An 18,654-nucleotide genomic window follows, 5' to 3' on the forward strand; every position below is an offset into this window, starting at 1 on the left:
CGACTCGTAGTCTATCTTATTGCTAACTCAAGTTTAAGAGTTAATTGGCTTGCTATAGAACTCTAGCTACTTAGGTGCTAGGATTAGGGAAAGGTTCCCTACTATTACTAGTCTAGGTTTCCATTATAGCTGATGCAGAAGTTGACTCCATTGACTTCTTTGATTGGATTCTTCATCTTGCTGCAGTTGACTCCTTTGTCTTCGAGTTCCACGGTTGTTTCTCCTTTGGTGCCTTGATCTAATAAGGGGGTTCAAATGGGAGGGAATGAGTACGAGCATACTCAGCAAGTTCATAATAGGAAATAGGTGTATCATGCACTAGCTACAGCCATAGACCAGAAAGTCATAGGCCAATGCAAGTTTTCATAAACATTTCTTCAAAAGGTTTATTTTATTCTGAAACTATGCCCGGCAGTCTTCACAGGTTGACCAGAACTTCGTGGAGTTCCTTTCCTGCCGCGTTCGCAGTTCCCTTCCCGGAACAGGGAGTGACAGTCACAATTCAGTATCCTCTGCAGAGGTGCGTTACTTTTCCCATAAGAGATCCCACCCTTTTTTCCATCCGCAGGGATTTGACCCCGTTCACACTTCCTTTGGTGTGAGGCCAGGTATGAAAATCCAAGCCCACACCGCCTTCTCCGCGACCCTGCAAACCCACCCTTTTGTCCAACCGTACACCCCCAGTAGACATCTCCCGTTAATACGGCTTTACTCACGATGTACTTTGGACAATCCATCATAGACCGTAGAGCTCATCATCACACATGGATGGGGATTTAAAAGGCTATCCCAACCTACGGCAGTGCCTCCAACACCCCGCAGCTCTACCAGTATGTTGGCATGCAGGAGGGAAAAGATACGGCTGGCTTCCCTAGAGCCATTATAGATCTCATGGTTAACGCGGTATGTACGGCGCTAGAATCACTGGACGGCATTGGTACTTAGTCCTAGATGAGTAGTACCCATGCAATGGAACCTCCACCATATCAACACATACCATGGTTCCATTGCCCACCACATAGTCATATTCATAATTGTAAAATAATACTTTGCTTTTCAATGCATGAGTGATAAGTATAGTACTTTGCATATAGTTTGATACAAATAATCAAATGACATGAGCAAGCGATGAAATTGCCTTTCTTCACTACAAGATTATGCAGGGAAAAGCTTCGATATGTGATAACTCCAAATTCTGAAATACCATCATCGTCCGGTAAGGAAAAAATGTTTAAATAACTGGCAAAGATGCTATAATGTATAGTATAAGATGCAATCGTCCCGAGCGTAATCTAACCTCGATGATTTAGGATCTATGAGTTGTAAAGATTTCTTTAGGGTTGGTTGCACTTTTAGAATGGTTCTCAAACAAGGTTCTTATTAGGGTTTGGTTATATTAGCATCATATCCAAGTGATATAAGACATCATAACAATCATACACATAAAGAGTAGTGGTGGATGACACGCGTACAGCACGCGGCCGTTGGGAACCCCAAGTGGAAGGTGTGATGCGTACATCGGTAAGTTTCCCACTGTTAGAAACCAAGGTTTATCAAACCAGTAGGAGTCAAGAAGCACGTTGAAGGTTGATGGCGGCGAAGTGTAGTGCGGCGCAACACCAGGGATTCCGGCGCCAACGTGGAACCTGCACAACACAACCAAATTACTTTGCCCCAACGTGACAGTGAGGTTGTCAATCTCACCGGCTTGCTGTAACAAAGGATTAGATGTATAGTGTGGATGATGATTGTTTGCAGAAAACAGTAGAACAAGTATTGCAGTAGATTGTATTCGATGTAAAAGAATGGACCGGGGTCCACAGTTCACTAGAGGCGTCTCTCCGATAAGAATAAGCATGTTGGGTGAACAAATTAAAGTTGGACAATTGACAAATAAAGAGGGCATGACCATGCACATACATGATATGATGAGTATTGTGAGATTTAATTGGGCATTACGACAAAGTACATAGACCGCTATCCAGCATGCATCTATGCCTAAAAAGTCCACCTTCTGGTTATCATCCGAACCCCTTCCAGTATTAAGTTGCAAACAACAGACAATTGCATTAAGTATGGTGCGTAATGTAATCAACAACTACATCCTTAGACATAGCATCGATGTTTTATCCCTAGTGGCAACAGCACATCCACAACCTTAGAACTTTCTGTCACTGTCCCAGATTTAATGGAGGCATGAACCCACTATCGAGCATAAATACTCCCTCTTGGAGTTAAGAGTAAAAACTTGGCCAGAGCCTCTACTAATAACGGAGAGCATGCAAGATCATAAACAACAAATAGATAATAGATTGATAATCAACATAGCATAGTATTCTATATTCATCGGATCCCAACAAACACAACATATAGCATTACAGATAGATGATCTTGACCATGTTAGGCAGCTCACAAGATCCAACAAGGAAGCACAATTAGGAGAAGACGACCATCTAGCTACTGCTATGGACCCATAGTCCAGGGATGAACTACTCACTCATCACTCCGGAGGCGACCATGGCGGTGAAGAGTCCTCCGGGAGATGATTCCCCTCTCCGGCAGGGTGCTGGAGGCGATCTCCTGGATCCCCCGAGATGGGATAGGCGGCGGTGGCGTCTCTGGAAGGTTTTCCGTATCGTGGCTCTCGGTACTGGAACTATTATCGACGAAGGCTTCTTATAGTCGGAGAGGTAGGTCAAGGGGTGACGCGAGGGGCCCACACACTAGGGCCGCGCGGCCAGGGGGTGGGCCGCACTGCCCTGGTGTCTGGCCGCCTCGTCGCCCCACTTCGTATCTTCCCCGGTGTTTTGGAAGCTTCGTGGAAAAATAAGATCCTGGGCGTTGATTTCGCCCAATTCCGAGAATATTTCATTACTAGGATTTCTGAAACCAAAAACAGCAGAAAACAACAACTGGTTCTTCGGCATCTCGGTAATAGGTTAGTGCCGGAAAATGCATAAATATGACATAAAGTATGCATAAAACATGTAGGTATCATCAATAAAGTGGCATGGAACATAAGAAATTATCAATACGTTGGAGATGTATCAGCATCCCCAAGCTTAGTTCCTGCTCGTCCCGAGTAGGTAAACGATAACAAAGATAATTTCTGGAGTGACATGCCGTCATAACCTTGATCATACTATTGTAAGCACATGTAATGAATGTAGCGATCCAAGCAATGTAAATGACATGAGTAAACAAATGAATCATATAGCAAAGACTTTTCATGAATAGTACTTTCAAGACAAGCATCAATAAGTCTTGCATAAGAGTTAACTCATAAAGCAATAATTCAAAGTAAAGGCATTGAAGCAACACAAAGGAAGATTAAGTTTCAGCGGTTGCTTTCAACTTGTAACATGTATATCTCATGGATATTGTCAATGTAAAGTAATATAACAAGTGCAATATGCAAGTATGTAGGAATCAATGCACAGTTCACACAAGTGTTTGCTTCTTGAGATGGAGAGAAATAGGTGAACTGACTCAACATAAAAGTAAAAGAAAGGCCCTTCGCAGAGGGAAGCATCGATTGCTATATTTGTGCTAGAGCTTTGGTTTTAAAAACATATAGAGAGCATAAAAGTAAAATTTTGAGAGGTGTTTGTTGTTGTCAACGAATGGTAGTGGACACTCTAACCCCCTTGCCAGACAAACCTTCAAAGAGCGGTGATGACCCACAAGTATAGGGGATCGCAACAGTCTTCGAGGGAAGTAAAACCCAATTTATTGATTCGACACAAGGGGAGACAAAGAACACTTGGAAGCCTTAACAGCGGAGTTGTCAATTCAGCTGCACCTGGAAACAGACTTGCTCGCAAGAGTTTATCAGTAGTAACAGTTTTATAGCAGTAGCAGTAGTGAAATAACAGCAGCAGAGTAACAGAGACAGCAGTAGTGATTTTAGTAAACAGCAGGATTAAAATACTGTAGGCACGGGGACGGATGACGGGCATTGCATGGATGAGAGAGACTCATGTAACAATCATAGTAGGGCATTTGCAGATAATAATAAAACGGTGTCCAAGTACAAAGCAATCAATAGGCATGTGTTCCATATATAGTCGTGCGTGCTCGCAATGAGAAACTTGCACAACATCTTTTGTCCTACCAGCCGGTGGCAGCCGGGCCTCAAGGGATACTACTGGATATTAAGGTACTCCTTTTAATAGAGTACCGGAGCAAAGCATTAACACTCCGTGAACACATGTGATCCTCACATCACTACCATTCCCTCCGGTTGTCCCGATTTCTGTCACTTCGGGGCCATCGGTTCCGGACAGCGACATGTGTATACAACTTATAGGTAAGACCATAAACAATGATTATCTTGATGAAACAATAACATGTTCAGATCTGAGATCATGGCACTCGGGCCCTAGTGACAAGCATTAAGCATAACAAGTTGCAACAATATCATCAAAGTACCAATTACGGACACTAGGCACTATGCCCTAACAATCTTATGCTATTACATGACCAATCTCATCCAATCCCTACCATCCCCTTCGGCCTACAGCGGGGGAATTACTCACACATGGATGGGGGAAACATGGCTGGTTGATGTAGAGGCGTTGGTGGTGATGGCGGCGATGATCTCCTCCAATTCCTCGTCCCGGCGGAGTGCCAGAACGGAGACTTCTGGCTCCCGCGACGGAGTTTCGCGATGTGGCGGCGTTCTGGAGGGTTTCTGGCGACTTCGACTTCTCTCCGTGCGTTTTTAGGTCGAGGCCGATAAGTAGTCCGAAGGAGGGCGTCGGAGGCCGGCCGAGGGGGCCACACCACAGGGCCCGCGGGCCCCCCTGGGCCGCGCCGCCCTATGGTGTGGGGCCCTCGGGCCTCCACCTGACTTCTCCTTCTGGCTCCGTTAGTTTTCTGAGAAAATAGGGCCTTCTGCATAAATTCCGAGGATTTTCCCGAAAGTTGGATTTCTGCACAAAAACGAGACACCAGAGCAGTTCTGCTGAAAACAGCGTTAGTCCGTGTTAGTTGTATCCAAAATACACAAATTAGAGGCAAAACAATAGCAAAAGTGTTCGGGAAAGTAGATACGTTTTGGACGTATCAACTCCCCCCAAGCTTAGCTTATTGCTTGTCCTCAAGCAATTCAGTTAACAACTGAGCGATAAAAGAACTTTCATGAACACATTTGCTCATATGATGTATATATTCTCATGCTATGGCTAATACTTAAGCAGTTCATAATGAGATACATGCAAATAAGATCATCTAACAGCTATGTCAATCATGGAGAGGTACCAACAATTAATAATAAGCATCATGAATCATGTATATAAGCAAGATTGCAATGTTCATAAGGGAGTATGATAAAGTGGTATCTCGCTTGCCTGTATTTGATTGGCAAAACATAAATGCCCGGGCACCTCTGGAGTTCATAGAAAGACTAGAAGTAGTGATTGTCAAAAGATAAATGCATCAAAGTTATACCACAATCAATCATATTTTGAGACAAGCATATTATACTAAGAATGACAGTTGTGCTCTCAAGATAGTGCTCAAAGAAATAATGGAGACACAACATAAAAGTAAAAGATTGACCCTTCGCAGAGGGAAGCAGGGATTAACATGCGCTAGAGCTTTTCATTTTTATAAAGACAGGAGTAAAATTATTTTGAGAGGTGTTTGTTGTTGTCAACGAATGGTAATGGGTACACCAACTACCTCGCCAACCGGACTTTCAAGAGCGGCTCCCATGAATTATTGCATATTTATTTGGCACTCCTTCCAACCTTTCTTGCACAAACCATGGCTAACCGAATCCTCGGGTGCCTGCCAACAATCTCATACCATGAAGGAGTGCCTTTTTATTTTAGTTTTATTATGATGATGACACTCCCCCCAACCTTTGCTTACACAAGCCATGGCTAACCGAATCCTTCGGGTGCCGTCCAACAATCACAAACCATGGAGGAGTGTCTATTTAAGTTAATTAATTCGGGACTGGGAATCCCATTGCCAGCTCTTTTCGCAAAATTATTGGATAAGCGGATGTGCCACTAGTCCATATGAGAGTCCGTAAAAAGTAAATGACAAGGTTGAAAGCTAAACACCACATACTTCCTCATGAGCTATGAAACATAAACACAAATTGAGAAGCATTTTGAAGGTTTTAAAGGTAGCGCATGAGAATTTACTTGGAATGGTTTGAAATGCCATGCATAGGTATTTATAGTGGACACTCTGGAATAACTTGGTTTTCATGTGTTTGGAAGCACGAGCAGCGTTCCTGTGGGGACCCCGGACTAGCTGTCCGAAATTCCCTGTTATGTATACAGTTCACGATCCCATGATCAGTGCGCCGTGAACACATAACCGAACTGATATCAAATTACACCATCCAATACAAAGCGGAATAAGAAAATTACAATATGGTCACATGACCAGTACTTACATAATAGCCTCGGAGGGCCTAACTAAACATCAGAGTAACATCATCACTTCAGCAGCGCAGTACCCAAGTCATCTGCCATAACCCTACAGGCAACTGACTGGGAAGACGTTCCTAGCTCGCATAGACGTCACCAACTCCTTCTTCATCCGTCGTGTTCCTCCAAATCTGGCCAAGTAAATAGCCAGGGACAAAGCCGTGAGTACATTTGGAATTGTACTCGCAAACCATCAAGAAGGTGATAAAAATTCTAACTAGAGAAGGCAAGAGAGGAAAAATAGTTTCTCTCGTGGATGTAGCATGTGGAAGAGAAATAGTTTCTCTTGTGGATATAGCATCCCGGCATCTCGAGTGATGCGAATACTATGGTGTTTTCAAAGACATCATGCTAACCTAATAAGAGGGAGGGTAGCATACCGCCCTCTCAATTGATGGGGACGCTAGGGAAGTCCTATGACATAGCTATATCTTTATTGGAGAAGAGTTAGCATATCGCCACCTTATTTGATGAGAATGCTAGAGAGATCCTATGACATATCTATATCTTTATTGAAGAAGAGTTAGCATATCGCCACCTCATTTGATGGGAATGCTAGAGAGATCCTATGACATATCTATATCTTTATTGAAGAAGATACTTCAAAAGAGTTCTACAACATAAAACACTAGGATGGGGGTAACCCAATTTATTTCCTTTCCGACCATCTCCATATGGTCAACCAAACCATTCCCGTACCCTTCCGGTACTCCGAAAACAAGTTCATTTCTTTCCTTTGTCAAACACTTTCATAAACAAAACACATTAGGCTAAGCAACAGCCATTCCAACCGTCCATGACCGCGGACACGGCTATTCGAATAGATTTGACTCTGCAGAGTTTGCACACTTTCCCCACAAGATCCGCGAGTTTATCATGTGGGCATCATCCCTGCATATCAACTATGCCATGACAAAAACTCGGACATAGCCTTTCGCCTATTCGACTTAGCACGGGATCCTACCCTATGGAGTATGTACCTCCCCGGCACCGTGGCAGCTCACCTCCTTTGAGCGTGGCTCCACCGCCAAGCCAGGAGACCCATAGTGTCTTCCGGACGGGTCAGCCCCGAAGGCCTCCCCGTTATACTATTGTCTCCACCAACGACAATCCGGATTCAGGGGTAACCTTACCCTTATATAGTTGTGCGGTGTCCCATGTTAAGAAGAACAAACTACGAGCTAAGCCCCGTCCCACTCCAGGGTAATGTGGTTGCGCGGGTTAATTGTCACGGGTGAATACTTAGGCGCCAAAGTTTTCGAAAACAAGATTTTCTTTCCAACCTTCTTTGCCAAGATCCTTTCCTTTCATAAACACACACTTGGGTAAGTCCAACTCACCCAAGGTTTTCAAAAACATTTACAACAAGGTAAACCTTGAGGGGTTCCCATCCTATAGTTTCATGAATGGAGCTAAAACATCACCATGGCCGAGATGAAGGTCATCACGCCCATGAGGGGATGTGTGAGTGGCGTAAAGAGGATCATACTTGCTTAAGGTAAGCATGTATAATGACAACATAAGAGGAAGCATTTTCAGATTGGTGGTGCTAAGTGTAAAAGTTAGATAGTGGAGTATCACTATCCAACCTACTTTCCCATGGGTACACGGCATACTTCTCTCAAGTTGAGAATACGCCAAGATCATGACATTGATACCTCTATACTACAAAGAGGGTGGATGTGGTGTAAGTTACTATCTTGAGATGGAACATGCTCAAGTTGAGCATACAAGATAACCAAGTGAAATAGCACGGCCATGATACCATGCATCCCATAATCACAAAGACAATAGTGGAGTATCACCACTAGGGAGTTCCCCACTTGAAATCACACATAGATGACATAAATAGAGAGAGTAACACACATAGAATTAAGGTGCTTTGGACATCAACAAATGACATCCAACTAGGCACCAAATCAGAGATCAAAAGATGGCTTGCCTTGGCTTATTTGTCCCTGTACTTCTTCAACTCCATCAATATAAGAATCCCAACAATATAAATAAAATCCTTGTCCAATTCCACTTCTTCTTCTTTTCCGGAATTGCTCGCGTCTATCGCCGGAAAATATAAAAGGAACACAATCAATCACATTGCACCAACAAAACAAACATACAACAACCATAATTTAACCATTCAATAAAGAGCTACCATACAAAGGACTTATAGATACCACAAACAACTTAAAGAAAACCCATGTTATTTACCTAGTAAAGGTATGAGAGTATCACAACTTAGCAATTTCCTCTCTCGGTTATCACCATAGTATAAACCAAACATCCCCTGGTAGATAACATCATAAAGAGGACAAAAGCATTAGTTTGACATCAAATACATTCACAAAACATTTTCAAACATTTTTGGAAAAAGAAGAAAACAGTTTTCCTCACTTAGTTTGCTCACGTAACACCACACAAGAATAGGAAGCAAATGATATGCCCTACCATTTGAAAACTTAAGCAAAACAAAAGAGCTAATGCTAAATTGCAGAGATTTTGTTTTGCAAACATAAAACAAAGGTTGCCCACCTCTACTAAAAAGAGTTGGTCAAGGGTTTTAGACAAACCGAAAAGTTTTGTTTCAACAATGCATGTCACACATAAACATTACTAACAGCAACAAATATGTATGAACAGAGACTAATAATATTTTTCCTAGATAGCCAGTACTAATACAAGACTAACCCAATTGGAATCACTCAAAAAGGTTGAACCTACAATTTTAGGACCTTGCTTGAATCTGACTGTACAGAAAACAAGATCTGTATGCCAAAAATTGTAGAAAAATCCTAAAAATATGAGGTCAGTTGCATCTGAAAGGTATTGACAATACGGTTCTAATGCAATTGGTTTCACTCGCAAATTCATCTCCAAGCTCATGGTATAAACAGACAAATTCAGATCTGACCAGAAATTGATCTGTGAATCATTTCAATTCTATGTGGTCATTTGAAGTGAACCCAACGCCAAAATGAAGGTACTGGAGAGGGCTTTCACCCAAAATTGAGTTTGCTCAAAACGGTTTTGTAAAACGGAAGAAATCTAACAAACAATGATTCTGCATGTTTGCAGAACTTTATTTATCATGCAAAATCCGTAACGAATTTGAGGATGAGACCAACGCCAAGTTGTAGATATTTTCCGTACCTATCTGCAGAACTTTGAACTACTCGATTTGGATCTGCACACGAGATTTGGCGGATTTTACAAGATCGTACCAGAATCTGAAACAGCAAGAAACAGAAATTACTGCAAGGTTTTGGACGAACTTTGCTCAAGAACTTCAGATCTGAGGATAGCTCAACATTCTCCATGCTTGGACCAACATGCACCTGCATCAAGATCCAATCTTAGCAATGGAGGGAGAAGAAGAGGAGATTAAACCATCTAAGGTTAGGGAGAAGAAGGAGAGGGAGGCTCTCATGGTGAGGATGAGCTTGAGGGAGGGGGAGAGCTTCATCTTGGTGGCTTGCCATGGCTATGGCCGGCCATGGGAGCAAGGGGAGCACCATTTTCGTGGGGAAGTGGAGGAGGAGAGTGTGAGGGAGTGGAGGAAATAGTAGGGAGTGAAAAGAAATGAGGCAAAGGAGAGGAGTGGAGAGGAGTGGAGAGTGGGAAATGAGAGCAAGTGAGGAGGGAGTGGGCTGCCAAGCCCCTTTATATAGAGGGAGAGGGGGTGGGTTGGCTGCCTCCTCATTGATTGAGTTGGTTGGGAGGTAGCCTCCTCATTGATTGAGTTGGTTGGGAGGCTGCCCATTTATGGATTGGGGTAGGTGGGAGGCATGGCTTGTATAAGAAGGAAAAGGGGAGATAGTGCTGGCCGAATTTTGAATGCAAACACAAATTGGCCGGCTCCATTCTTGCCAAACAAAAATGAACAATGAGAGAGAGATGCACATCATCCATGTGCATGATGTTGAGGAGGTAATGTTGATGGAGGTTGAGACATAGAGATAGAAATGGAGAGTGAGAGTGATATGCATTAAAAGGAAAATTTGTTATCACTTTGTTTGTGGCAAACAAATGATGGAAAGAGATAGATCCAAGGTTTAGAGGGGTAGTGATGGTAGTACAGATACAATACCAATGGTGACTATGGTGGCATAAAATCAATTCAAGAGGTCAAGGTGTTGATGGAAAAGAATGGGGGAGTGAGATAGGTATGAGGAAAAATAAGTTGTTCTAAAAAAAAAGAGGTCAATTGGGAGTGGTTTGAAATACTCCCTGAGTCTAGGGTTCAGTTGAAGGGAGTCCATTTGAAAGTATCAAATGATCATCCATTTGATCAAGAATTGGAGGATGAGGGGATACAATGTGGTAAATCAGTGATGTGCATAAGATGTGCAAGGATTGTCATTTGAAAATAAAGAATTTATTTGAAAGGGATTTGAAACACCTCAATTGGGAATGAACTCAAGTGGAATGGAATTTGAAAATGTTGAGAGAAACTAGTTGGAACATAGGAAGTCAAAATGTTCTACTTACTTTCTCAAGTGAAGTAGAGTTTTTCTCAAATGTAAAATAAGCAAGAGGAAGACAAGAAATGGTATAGGTACCATAAACAAGCCTTTTGTAAAATGGAAAACAAAATAGAAAATAATGTTTTAGAAATCAGTACTTGGTAGAAATGGGATGAAAAACAAAACCCATTTCAGTTCTTTGTTTTCTTTGAAGAAATATCCTGAAAAGATTTTATAAAACTAGAAGTAGTTTTGTGATCAAAACTAGAGAAGGAAAAACAATAGGGTTTTTGAGAAAGAAAACTAATTTAGGGAGGAGTGTTCTCAAGGGTAGATGGTGGCCTCAAAATGTACCCATCATTCCCAATCTTGGTTTTGTGAAGATTAAACTTGAATAAAAACAAGAGGTAAAAGTGAAGGAAGTGATCTTGAGGTAAAACATTGGATAGGGTACAAGATCAAGTTGAAAATATGAGCTGCAAGGATTGACTGAGACATGCAAGACGTGGAGGTTGAAGAGGATGTTGCATAGATGAGATCCATGCATTGAGGTCAACAATAACAGTGGTGGTTGCTTAGATATCAACTGCCAAAGTCTGGAACTTATAAGCTTGCCAAAACAGATTGTTGACTTGGCTTCAGAATCAACCTATGATGAGTGGGTATAAGAGAAGGATGTGATGAGGGTAGATGATCCCAAATTTTGGATTCAAGGATGGTTTGAGCTGGACTAACACAAATAGGAATATCAAGATGGCACACTCATGTTGCCATCAGGAGAAGAGTTTGATGTAGTAAAAAGGAAAACAATTTTACCTAAGTCACACATGTTTTTTTATTAGGTGAGTTGTATGTTTGACCACTAGAGGTGTTGTTCTTTGAGGTACTCAACACAGAACTCAACAAGAAATCAAGACAATATATCTAGCGGCAGATCAAAGCAATTCATCACAACAAATAAATCAAGGCAACTCATCTAAATTAGTCTATAGAAAAAGTTTTTGTTCCCCCTAATTTTTGAAATATGGACAATTAATCAAGGTTTCAAAAGTTGGGGTGTTACAGATCTTCCACCCTTAAAATAATCTCGTCCCGAGATTACTGAGCGTAGAACTGGAGGGGTTGTAAAGTTTAACGAAAATTAGACTCCATTCTTATGCATTTGTGTGGAGAGGGTCGCAACTTCAGGTTGTGAGAGACATGATGGATTTCTGACGATGGCGAGCTTCATGAAGAGGCTGACGACTCCGTGCAGAAGTTGGATCTATACCTTCTTAATGATCCTAGCGGGGTTCATGATTGTGGGAGAGTTAGTGCACCCAATGGTGCTTGAGCAGGGTTGAAAACTTTTTAGAGTTAGCTTAAATTTAGTGGAAGACAAAGTCTTCCACCCTTAAAATTGTTCATCGGGGAGGGGGCGTTAAAAACTGTAAGCTTCGGCCACGGGTCTTGTCGGGCGCTTTTTGGAGAAGCCATTGATCTTTGGAGTTGAACATCTTCAGCGGGCGTTGAGTAGTCCACGGCTTCAAGAGGGGTTAGTGCATCCCACATTTCCAACGATGTGTTAGAAAGGTTTAAAATATTAGGGTTAGCTCCAACTTTTAGTGGAAGACTTCCACCCTTAAGATTTTTCATCGGGCTTTCGGAAAATCTTAGAGCTTCTGCCTTGCGGTCCTGTCGGGGGCTTCTGAAGGAGTCATCGATCTTCCGTACTCAGTTGAAGAATCTTCAGGGGCGACGTGCAGACCGCAACTTCAAGAGGCACTCACGGTGTTAACTAAACCATAGGGGACGCGCCGTGAGTTAATAAGTTGATGAAACGCCTGGTTGGTACCCATATGAAGCCGCAACAGGGGTCGTCGAAGACAATCTTCAGCTTGAGGGTCGGTGCTGACTTCAGTAGCAACTAAGAAGTTAGCGGGTAAACTACGCCTAAAGTCTTGAGTCTTGAGGTATCTTCAGGAGCCTTCACTTGATGAGTACCAGATGAACCATGTGATGTAGCTTGGCTTTGACGCTATTGTTCACTCAACTTGTTAGACGGTGTGTTAGAGGGTAGTTTTCAAGAAAATATCCTCGAGGTTAGCGCGATTATGCTCCAAGGTTAGTCCAAATTAGTATGTCTTCTCGCAGAGGTGCAGTCGTTCTTGAAGGTAGGGCTTCTTCTTTCTTGGCGTAGTCGAGATGCTCCAGCTGATATTGAAGGAAGTTAGCGTAGATGGGGGTTTGGGTTAGTTTTCCTGACAACTGCTAATGGGGGTAGAGTTAGAGCTTTTCGTTAACTTATCCAACTAACTAGCAGTTAGCAAAACACCGGCGAGGTAGGTGAGGGTGAAAACATCTTTGGGAGGCTTTCTAAGCTAGTTTATCACACTAAGGGTGTTTTTCAGACCGAAAAGCCAAGACAATTATACACACAACAAACAAACAAAAGACACTCAAGGCAGCACACAAGGGAACTACAAGCAATCATCAAACCAGGCATGGTAACCTAAGTACCCATGGAATGCCTAATGCGTGGGGGTAGCTCAATCAAAGCGATTGAGTTTGTCCTATCCATCCTATTGGTTTGGGGGGGCTGGTCATATATGTTGCCGTCTTCATTTTGCTCTTATGGACTCCAACATGGATTTTCGGGGCAGTTGGTTGCGAAGCAGGCCTGGTGTTCGGTCTTCTATGTTGAGGCGGAGGAGAAAACTGCGTAGTCTTCTTGCTCAACATCCCGGGGACGTGAGGTCTTCGAAGAGGTAGTTGTTGAGGTACTCCCGAAATCGTCAACTTCTTGTAGCTGGCCTAAAAATTACTAGTCAAGAACCGAGGACTTGATCCCGTATGACCGCAAAAAGTGCAAGTCCTCGGAGGTAGTAGGTCAGCTCCTTGACAGACTTTGGTGACAACCAAAGACATGATGTTATCATCCCAACAAGCACACGGCTACGTCGGCATCCAATCTTCAATAGCTGCAGTTGGAGATATATGAGTCTTCCTGAGGGATTGAGCCATCTTCGAGTTCGAGTCTCCAGTCTGAGTTGGGGACATCGTCCAATATGTAGGTTTGAATTGGCTGAGACAATAGAGTAAGAATTTTCAAACCTTTTTATAAAGCGGAGAGGTAAGAATTTTAGAAGCTTTGAATAAATAAGAGGAGTAGAAGCTATACTTCCGACTAAAGAAACAATTTGTTTTGTAAATAGTTTTGTCCAAGTACTTGTTTCCTAACTAACGTCCATGCTAACTAAGGTCTCCTACAGTCAGGATGGCTCTGATACCAGCTACGTGGGGACCCGGACTAGCTGTCCGAAATTCCCTGTTATGTATACAGTTCACGATCCCATGATCAGTGCGCCGTGAACACATAACCGAACTGATATCAAATTACACCATCCAATACAAAGCGGAATAAGAAAATTACAATATGGTCACATGACCAGTACTTACATAATAGCCTCGGAGGGCCTAACTAAACATCAGAGTAACATCATCACTTCAGCAGCGCAGTACCCAAGTCATCTGCCATAACCCTACAGGCAACTGACTGGGAAGACGTTCCTAGCTCGCATAGACGTCACCAACTCCTTCTTCATCCGTCGTGTTCCTCCAAATCTGGCCAAGTAAATAGCCAGGGACAAAGCCGTGAGTACATTTGGAATTGTACTCGCAAACCATCAAGAAGGTGATAAAAATTCTAACTAGAGAAGGCAAGAGAGGAAAAATAGTTTCTCTCGTGGATGTAGCATGTGGAAGAGAAATAGTTTCTCTTGTGGATATAGCATCCCGGCATCTCGAGTGATGCGAATACTATGGTGTTTTCAAAGACATCATGCTAACCTAATAAGAGGGAGGGTAGCATACCGCCCTCTCAATTGATGGGGACGCTAGGGAAGTCCTATGACATAGCTATATCTTTATTGGAGAAGAGTTAGCATATCGCCACCTTATTTGATGAGAATGCTAGAGAGATCCTATGACATATCTATATCTTTATTGAAGAAGAGTTAGCATATCGCCACCTCATTTGATGGGAATGCTAGAGAGATCCTATGACATATCTATATCTTTATTGAAGAAGATACTTCAAAAGAGTTCTACAACATAAAACACTAGGATGGGGGTAACCCAATTTATTTCCTTTCCGACCATCTCCATATGGTCAACCAAACCATTCCCGTACCCTTCCGGTACTCCGAAAACAAGTTCATTTCTTTCCTTTGTCAAACACTTTCATAAACAAAACACATTAGGCTAAGCAACAGCCATTCCAACCGTCCATGACCGCGGACACGGCTATTCGAATAGATTTGACTCTGCAGAGTTTGCACACTTTCCCCACAAGATCCGCGAGTTTATCATGTGGGCATCATCCCTGCATATCAACTATGCCATGACAAAAACTCGGACATAGCCTTTCGCCTATTCGACTTAGCACGGGATCCTACCCTATGGAGTATGTACCTCCCCGGCACCGTGGCAGCTCACCTCCTTTGAGCGTGGCTCCACCGCCAAGCCAGGAGACCCATAGTGTCTTCCGGACGGGTCAGCCCCGAAGGCCTCCCGTTATACTATTGTCTCCACCAACGACAATCCGGATTCAGGGGTAACCTTACCCTTATATAGTTGTGCGGTGTCCCATGTTAAGAAGAACAAACTACGAGCTAAGCCCCGTCCCACTCCAGGGTAATGTGGTTGCGCGGGTTAATTGTCACGGGTGAATACTTAGGCGCCAAAGTTTTCGAAAACAAGATTTTCTTTCCAACCTTCTTTGCCAAGATCCTTTCCTTTCATAAACACACACTTGGGTAAGTCCAACTCACCCAAGGTTTTCAAAAACATTTACAACAAGGTAAACCTTGAGGGGTTCCCATCCTATAGTTTCATGAATGGAGCTAAAACATCACCATGGCCGAGATGAAGGTCATCACGCCCATGAGGGGATGTGTGAGTGGCGTAAAGAGGATCATACTTGCTTAAGGTAAGCATGTATAATGACAACATAAGAGGAAGCATTTTCAGATTGGTGGTGCTAAGTGTAAAAGTTAGATAGTGGAGTATCACTATCCAACCTACTTTCCCATGGGTACACGGCATACTTCTCTCAAGTTGAGAATACGCCAAGATCATGACATTGATACCTCTATACTACAAAGAGGGTGGATGTGGTGTAAGTTACTATCTTGAGATGGAACATGCTCAAGTTGAGCATACAAGATAACCAAGTGAAATAGCACGGCCATGATACCATGCATCCCATAATCACAAAGACAATAGTGGAGTATCACCACTAGGGAGTTCCCCACTTGAAATCACACATAGATGACATAAATAGAGAGAGTAACACACATAGAATTAAGGTGCTTTGGACATCAACAAATGACATCCAACTAGGCACCAAATCAGAGATCAAAAGATGGCTTGCCTTGGCTTATTTGTCCCTGTACTTCTTCAACTCCATCAATATAAGAATCCCAACAATATAAATAAAATCCTTGTCCAATTCCACTTCTTCTTCTTTTCCGGAATTGCTCGCGTCTATCGCCGGAAAATATAAAAGGAACACAATCAATCACATTGCACCAACAAAACAAACATACAACAACCATAATTTAACCATTCAATAAAGAGCTACCATACAAAGGACTTATAGATACCACAAACAACTTAAAGAAAACCCATGTTATTTACCTAGTAAAGGTATGAGAGTATCACAACTTAGCAATTTCCTCTCTCGGTTATCACCATAGTATAAACCAAACATCCCCTGGTAGATAACATCATAAAGAGGACAAAAGCATTAGTTTGACATCAAATACATTCACAAAACATTTTCAAACATTTTTGGAAAAAGAAGAAAACAGTTTTCCTCACTTAGTTTGCTCACGTAACACCACACAAGAATAGGAAGCAAATGATATGCCCTACCATTTGAAAACTTAAGCAAAACAAAAGAGCTAATGCTAAATTGCAGAGATTTTGTTTTGCAAACATAAAACAAAGGTTGCCCACCTCTACTAAAAGAGTTGGTCAAGGGTTTTAGACAAACCGAAAAGTTTTGTTTCAACAATGCATGTCACACATAAACATTACTAACAGCAACAAATATGTATGAACAGAGACTAATAATATTTTTCCTAGATAGCCAGTACTAATACAAGACTAACCCAATTGGAATCACTCAAAAAGGTTGAACCTACAATTTTAGGACCTTGCTTGAATCTGACTGTACAGAAAACAAGATCTGTATGCCAAAAATTGTAGAAAAATCCTAAAAATATGAGGTCAGTTGCATCTGAAAGGTATTGACAATACGGTTCTAATGCAATTGGTTTCACTCGCAAATTCATCTCCAAGCTCATGGTATAAACAGACAAATTCAGATCTGACCAGAAATTGATCTGTGAATCATTTCAATTCTATGTGGTCATTTGAAGTGAACCCAACGCCAAAATGAAGGTACTGGAGAGGGCTTTCACCCAAAATTGAGTTTGCTCAAAACGGTTTTGTAAAACGGAAGAAATCTAACAAACAATGATTCTGCATGTTTGCAGAACTTTATTTATCATGCAAAATCCGTAACGAATTTGAGGATGAGACCAACGCCAAGTTGTAGATATTTTCCGTACCTATCTGCAGAACTTTGAACTACTCGATTTGGATCTGCACACGAGATTTGGCGGATTTTACAAGATCGTACCAGAATCTGAAACAGCAAGAAACAGAAATTACTGCAAGGTTTTGGACGAACTTTGCTCAAGAACTTCAGATCTGAGGATAGCTCAACATTCTCCATGCTTGGACCAACATGCACCTGCATCAAGATCCAATCTTAGCAATGGAGGGAGAAGAAGAGGAGATTAAACCATCTAAGGTTAGGGAGAAGAAGGAGAGGGAGGCTCTCATGGTGAGGATGAGCTTGAGGGAGGGGGAGAGCTTCATCTTGGTGGCTTGCCATGGCTATGGCCGGCCATGGGAGCAAGGGGAGCACCATTTTCGTGGGGAAGTGGAGGAGGAGAGTGTGAGGGAGTGGAGGAAATAGTAGGGAGTGAAAAGAAATGAGGCAAAGGAGAGGAGTGGAGAGGAGTGGAGAGTGGGAAATGAGAGCAAGTGAGGAGGGAGTGGGCTGCCAAGCCCCTTTATATAGAGGGAGAGGGGGTGGGTTGGCTGCCTCCTCATTGATTGAGTTGGTTGGGAGGTAGCCTCCTCATTGATTGAGTTGGTTGGGAGGCTGCCCATTTATGGATTGGGGTAGGTGGGAGGCATGGCTTGTATAAGAAGGAAAAGGGGAGATAGTGCTGGCCGAATTTTGAATGCAAACACAAATTGGCCGGCTCCATTCTTGCCAAACAAAAATGAACAATGAGAGAGAGATGCACATCATCCATGTGCATGATGTTGAGGAGGTAATGTTGATGGAGGTTGAGACATAGAGATAGAAATGGAGAGTGAGAGTGATATGCATTAAAAGGAAAATTTGTTATCACTTTGTTTGTGGCAAACAAATGATGGAAAGAGATAGATCCAAGGTTTAGAGGGGTAGTGATGGTAGTACAGATACAATACCAATGGTGACTATGGTGGCATAAAATCAATTCAAGAGGTCAAGGTGTTGATGGAAAAGAATGGGGGAGTGAGATAGGTATGAGGAAAAATAAGTTGTTCTAAAAAAAGAGGTCAATTGGGAGTGGTTTGAAATACTCCCTGAGTCTAGGGTTCAGTTGAAGGGAGTCCATTTGAAAGTATCAAATGATCAT

At 42.4% G+C, this 18,654-nt stretch overlaps 1 long non-coding RNA gene across 1 annotated transcript; it reads right to left on the minus strand.

Moving 5' to 3' along the window:
• Positions 1-6,245: 6,245 nt before the first annotated feature.
• On the minus strand, positions 6,246-18,407 carry LOC127342240 (uncharacterized). The gene is made up of 6 exons (XR_007876423.2): positions 17,527-18,407; positions 16,589-16,664; positions 16,323-16,435; positions 8,658-8,733; positions 8,392-8,504; positions 6,246-6,580 (listed from the first exon to the last, which is right to left on the minus strand). It is a non-coding gene; the product is annotated as an uncharacterized lncRNA (long non-coding RNA).
• Positions 18,408-18,654: the final 247 nt, after the last annotated feature.

The sequence above is a fragment of the Lolium perenne genome, chromosome 3, assembly GCF_019359855.2.
Source record: "Lolium perenne isolate Kyuss_39 chromosome 3, Kyuss_2.0, whole genome shotgun sequence".
Lineage (NCBI taxonomy): Eukaryota > Viridiplantae > Streptophyta > Magnoliopsida > Poales > Poaceae > Lolium > Lolium perenne.